Raw genomic sequence first — 6,406 nt, forward strand, 5'->3', positions numbered from 1 at the left:
TAGGTTGTTATTAGGAGGAAAATCAATTTGATTTAACATAGCTCATTTATGTTTCTCTTGTGATATTGATTCTTAGATCGGGGCTGCTAGTCGTATACCTGGAGTAACACCTGCTGCCATCATCAATCTGCTGAGATTTGTGAAAACCACTCAACAAAGACAGGCAGCTATGAATGAATCACCCAAGACTGATCAAGACTTACGTGATACAGACAGACTTCAAGAGAGAGAGTTACAGCTTTCAATTCATAAAAGATTTTTAAAGAGCATGTAAATAATTTGATCAATACAAAAGTATAGATAAAAGAATTATTTAGCACCTGTTAAAATAGCTTTATTAGGTTACTTTGGCTTGGCCGTTAATTTATGAATGGGACGGAGATTGTAACTGTGCTTTTTTGGGTATATGAAAAAACTAGTTGTAAACAATTTGTACTCTTTCTCTAAGGAGCTCTAATACAAATAACTTTATGCAGTGTTCCTCAAAGAGAGAGATAGATAGTGAACCTAAAACTAAGCCTGAAAGAAAAACAGCATGCAGATTTGCCTACTCATAGAGACTTTGCCTATTAACTATACCAAATTAAAACTCTTATTCAATTTGTTTTGAGAGTTAGTAATCTTTTGCTTGGTTATACTAGGCTAGGAAGCAATATCAAAGCCCTTAAATTCTTTTTTTTTTTATCTATCTCTCTAGAGACGGAGTTTCGCTCTTGTTACCCAGGCTGGAGTGCAATGGCGTGATCTCGGCTCACCACAACCTCTGCCTCCCGGGTTCAGGCAATTCTCCTGCCCCAGCCTTCTGAGTCGCTGGAATTACAGGCATGCGCCACCATGCCCAGCTAATTTTTTTTTGTATTTTTAGTAGAGACGGGGTTTCACCATGTTGACCAGGATGGTCTCGATCTCTTGACCTCGTGATCCACCCGCCTCGGCCTCCCACAGTGCTGGGATTACAGGCTTGAGCCACCGCACCCGGCACAAAGCCCTTAAATTCTTAAGGCTAAAGACTTGAGATTATGTAAAATTATCTAGAGTGATTCAGCTAAATTGGAATATAGTATGTAGGGTGAAAGTTGACAGAAATCTGTACTACTTCAGGAAATCCCCAATAGTAATTATTTTTGAACATTAATGAAAATCCTATAAAATAGAAAGATTGGAAATCAACATTGTTTCCTATTATCCACAATATGGATACTTATTTGGTGACCTAGTTAAGGGAGAATTAAGTAAAGTTATTTATTTTATATAATACCATAAAAATATTTTCTTAAGAAACTGTCATGGCCATGGTTTCTTAACACTGAAGACAGATCCATAGTAACTGGTGAATAGTGTTTTCCTGTTTTTAAGTCAGAATGACAGAAAAAACAGAATAGTGCTGGTACCCCTCTTCTCTCCAGTAGTTCAATGGTATGTCATCACAAGTGTTAGAGTGGGATAATCAGCTGGGCCTTTTGACTGGCTCCTCAGATACCTCAACCATTCTGAGTAGACTAAGGGATGAATACAGCCAAATGGGCCAGATAGTCCTGCTTGTCTCTGGAATTCCAACCCGAATCTCTAGTGTCAGCCTAGGGAGAAGCTCCTGTGTCAAGTTTAGGCCAAAGTGGGTACTTTGACTGCAGATCTGTAATTAAGCCTGATTATGGGTGTGAGGCAATCAAGTATCTTGTTACTGTAATTGCATATGGCCACTTGGATGTAGCTCAGTTTTCATGGGTTTTTTTTTTAATCTAATTTTAGTTTTTTCCAGAAAGCAGCAAGATCAGTAACAAATAAAAAATATTTGGAATGCTGGATAATTTAGCAATGATGAATTCTTTTTAATACTTGATTTAATAATTTCAAAAGGTGGTAACTTTTAGTTATAGCTACTCCTGGGCAAAATTATTATAGAGACAATATTAATTACAATACCACATTGTATATATATTTTGAAAAGAGGCCAGGTGCAGCAGCTCATGCCTGTAATCCCAGCATTTTGGGAGACTGAGGTGGGTGGATCACCTGAAGTCAGGGGTTCAACACCAGCCTGGCCAACATGGTAAAACCCCATCCCTACTAAAAATTAAAAAATTAGCTGGGCATGGTGGTGCAAGCCTGTAGTCCCAGCTAACTTGGGAGGCTGAAGCACAAGAATCACTTGAACCCAGGAGGCAGAGGTTGAGTGAGCCGAGATTGTGCCACAGTACTCCAGCCTGGGTGACAGAGCAAGACTAGGTCGCAAAAAAAAAAAAAAGGAAACGAAAGGTATTTTGTGTTTTTGTGCTACCCATTTAGTAAAATAACAAAATTCATTGTTTTTAAACTTTTTTTTCTGATTAAATACAAGAATAAAAGCAGTGACTGGAGTATCTTTTGAATGGAATGTAACAATTTATCTTAAAGAAACATAAGTGTTATGGGAGGTTCTTGACAACTACAGTTCGGGGCTAGTAACACTACGCATATAAGGAAACTTTAAAGTTTCTTTGTAATGAAGGTTCGTAATGCTATTCCATTACAATAGTAATTGTCTGACTGAAAAATGCTTAATAGAAAATATGTATTTTAGATTCTGTGATTTGCTTTAGGATGTGAAACTTCTTTATTTTATTTTCTTATTTTAAGTTGTTTATTGTAAGATAATTTACAAATATCTTGCTGTCTTCAGTAATCCAAACAATTGATAAACAGTTTCTTCTGACAGAGACAGCAGTAAGCTAAAGACAAAATCAGCTGGCTGAATTTTCCTTCTTTACCTCTTGTCTGAGGATGGAACTCGATTTTCATTAATCCAGAGCTGCAGCACCAGAGATGATTTCAGTCAACTCCTTTGGGATGACAGCTTGGCGGGTATGGTTGAATGTCAATGTCAATTTGTCAGTCATCTCAGAAACATTCTTGCTGGCGTTGTCCATGGCTGTCATCCTGGCGCTCTGCTCACTAGTGGTGGACTCCTTCAGAGAGTAGTAGATGATGTTGGCCAGATTGTATTCTTGGTAATTTTGCAGCACATCAGCATCAACATCATCATAGATACTCATACTCTCAGCACTTGCAGTGGTATTAAGGGAAAAGATGGGCTTTTCCTCTGTCTTATAGGAGATGACAGACCTGAATTGATTAAAGACAATGGAGCTTTCATCAAATTCATACTCAGAATTTAGCAATCCAAGGGCAATGACTGACAGATCTCCAAAAGTTGAGGGCTTTCTTCCCACTTATTTGAATGCCACTAGAAACTGGTCAGAATGAGTCCTATAAAGTATGACTCTGATTTTGTCACCAATTCCAACAAGCATAACTTCTTTCCCAGCTGCTATTAGTGTAGCAACCTCACGTTTCATCTGTTTAGCAATGGAGGAATGAATAGCATCACACAGTCCTCGACCTGAGGACTTACCAATAAGGAGGTGTTTCTTCTTGCCTTCAGGCACCTTGATATCAGCTTTTTCATACAGAGCCAAAGATCCCAATCCATATATTTGAGCTGGTTTCAGCTGTCTCAGCTCGGGCATATTTTGCTGCTGCTACCATTTTTATAGGCTTGGTAATTTTCTGGATGTTTTTGATGGAGTTTAGTCGCCTGGTAATATCATTCAAAGTTGCCTTATTTCGAACTTGAATCCGTTGTGGCTGCAAGGTCCAGGCCGACAGCCCAGAGACACCCGTGCCAGAGAACATGGTAGCTGCAGCCCTGCTGAAGGTCAGTTGTCTTTATTTTATTTTTTAGAGACAGGGTCTCACTCTGTTGCCCAGGTTGTAGTGCAGTGACTCAATCATAGCTCACTGCAGCTTTGATCTCCTGGGCTCAGGTGATCCATCTGCCTCAGCCTCCCAAGTGGCTGGGACTACAGGCACATGCCACCATGCCTGGCTAAGTTTAAAAAAAAAAATTTTTATGGCTGGGCGCAGTGGCTCACACCTGTAATCCCAGCACTTTGGGAGGCTAAGGCTGGTGGATCACCTGAGGTTGGGAGTTCCAGACCAGCCTGAGTAACATGAAGAAACCCCATCTCTACTAAAAATACAAAAAATTAGCCAGGCGTTGTGGCACATGCCTGTAATCCTAGCTACTCGAGAGGCTGAGGTTGCAGTGTGCTGAGATTACGCCATTGCACTGCAGCCTGGGCAACAAGAATAAGACTCCATCTTAAAAAAGCAAACAAAAGTTTTGTAGGAATGAAGTCTCGCTGTGTTGCCCAGGCTGGCCTTGATCTTCTGGCCTCAAGTGATCCTCTTGCCTCATCCTCCCAAAGTGCTTGGATTACAAGCATGAGCCACCACACCCAGGCTGACCTCTTTAAATCCACAATGTTTGTATGTTAACTTACACAAAATTATATCACTTAATATGTCAAAACATCCTACCCTCTGGTGCTGCTAGCCAGAAGTGATACAGAATACAATACCCTAGTAATAAATCAGCTAAAAATATAACCTTAATGCAGTTACTTAATAGAAATCCCCTGACAGTACAATAATCAGCTGCCAACAAAAGCTGGCCATACCTGTGACTTCCTCCAGTCGCCACAGACCAGACTGCCTAGCAATTGGAGAAGCCAGGTATTTTTCCAATTCATTTCAACAGGAACACCAAAAAGGAAGAAATGACTGCCGGGCGCGGTGGCTCACGCCTGTAATCCCAGCACTTTGGGAGGCTGAGGCGGGTGGATCACGAGGTCAAGACCATCCTGGTCAACATGGTGAAACCCCGTCTCTACTAAAAATACAAAAAATTAGCTGGGCATGGTGGCGCGTGCCTGTAATCCCAGCTACTCAGGAGGCTGAGGCAGGAGAATTGCCTGAACCCAGGAGGTGGAGGTTGCGGTGAGTCAAGATCGCGTCATTGCACTCCAGGCTGGGTAACAAGAGTGAAACTCTGTCTCAGAAAAAAAAAAATAAAAGGAAGAAATGACTAACAAACACTAATCATTTGTAAAATTATTGGGGGAGGAAGGATGAAGATAGGGACCTATGCTAAATTAAACCATTATAGCCCTGAAAACGAAGTTCCCTTATAGCCAAAAGCTTAAATTTTGTGACTGATGGTTTTAAAAGTATTTTGTCGGGCTGAGCATAGTGGCTCATGTCTGTAATCCCTGCACTTTGGGAGGCCAAGGCAGGTGGATCATCTGAGGTCAGGAGTTCAAGACCAGCCTCGCTAACATGGTGAAACCCTGTTTCTACTAAAAAATACGAAAAACTATCTGGGCATGGTGGCATATGGCTGTAATCCCAGCTACTCGGGAGGCTGAGACAGGAGAATTGCTTGAACCTGGGAGGCGAAGGTTTCAGTGAGCTGAGATTGTCCCATTGCACTCCAGCTTGGGAAACAAGAACAAAACTCCGTCTCAAAAAAAAAAGTATTTTGTCATTTTTTATTTTCAACCCAGATTGGAATACCCATGGCTTTTCCACTTCAGAAATTTCAACTCCTACAAGAATGCCTTGTCCAGAAGAAGTGGTCAGGAGTATCAGGAAAACCACTAACAGAGACTAGGGTTTATTCTGATCTGGAAGAGCACTTATGTTTCCTCTTATACTCCCTCTCCACAATACTTCTATTACTGCACTTATTTCATTCTACCTTAATGTTTTTATTTTTTTATTTAGAGACAAGATCTCACTCTGCCACCCAGGCTGGAGTATAGTGGCATGATCACAGCTCACTGCTGCCTCAACCTCCCTGGCTCAAGCTATTCTCCCACCTCAGCCCTCCAAGTAGCTGGGACTACAGGCATGCACCACCATGCATGGCTAATTTTTAAGTTTTTGTAGACATGGGTTCTTACTGTGTTACCCAGGCTGGTCTCAAAGTCCTGGGCTCAAACAGCCCTCCCTCTTCAGACTTCTGTGTAGGTGAGATTACAGGCATGAGGCACCATGTGCCTGGTCCTCCCTTAATGCTAATATCTGTCTACCTTAACAATACATAAACCTCGTAAAGGTAAGCAATATCACAGTTGTAGATGCTCATGTTTTTTAAATAGATTGATGAATATTACTAAAGGCAAAGAAATTGTATTACTAAAACTCAAGTGAACAATTAAATTAGATTAAAATATTTGTGACAAGCCAGGTGCAGTGGCTTATGCTTGTAATCTCAGCACTTTGGAGGTTGGGCGGATCACTTGAGCTCCGAAGTTCAAGACCAGCCTGGGCAACACGGCAAAAACCCATCTTTACCAAAAATACAAAAATTAGCCAAGCATGTTGTCCCAGTGACCTGGGAGCTGAGGTGGGAGAATCATTTGAGCCCGGGAGTTTTGAGACTCCAGTGAGCTAATAGCGTGCCACTGTACTCCAGCCTGGGCAACAGAGCGAGACCCTGCCTTAAAAAAAAGCCGGGGTGCAGTGGCTTACATATGTAATCCCAGTACTTTGGGTGGCCAGGGCAGGCAGATCACTTGAGGAC

The 6,406-nt window shown here is 41.4% G+C and overlaps 1 pseudogene across 1 annotated transcript; it reads right to left on the reverse strand.

The window, feature by feature from the left end:
- Window positions 1–2,596: 2,596 nt before the first annotated feature.
- LOC116547298 lies at window positions 2,597–3,710 on the reverse strand (annotated as a pseudogene). Its single transcript, XR_004267018.1, has one exon. The product of XR_004267018.1 is annotated as an ATP synthase subunit gamma, mitochondrial-like (transcript).
- Between the last annotated feature and the right edge of the window lie 2,696 nt (window positions 3,711–6,406).

The sequence above is a fragment of the Sapajus apella genome, unplaced genomic scaffold, assembly GCF_009761245.1.
Source record: "Sapajus apella isolate SASKATOON/1434 unplaced genomic scaffold, GSC_monkey_1.0 scaffold2614, whole genome shotgun sequence".
Taxonomy (NCBI): domain Eukaryota; kingdom Metazoa; phylum Chordata; class Mammalia; order Primates; family Cebidae; genus Sapajus; species Sapajus apella.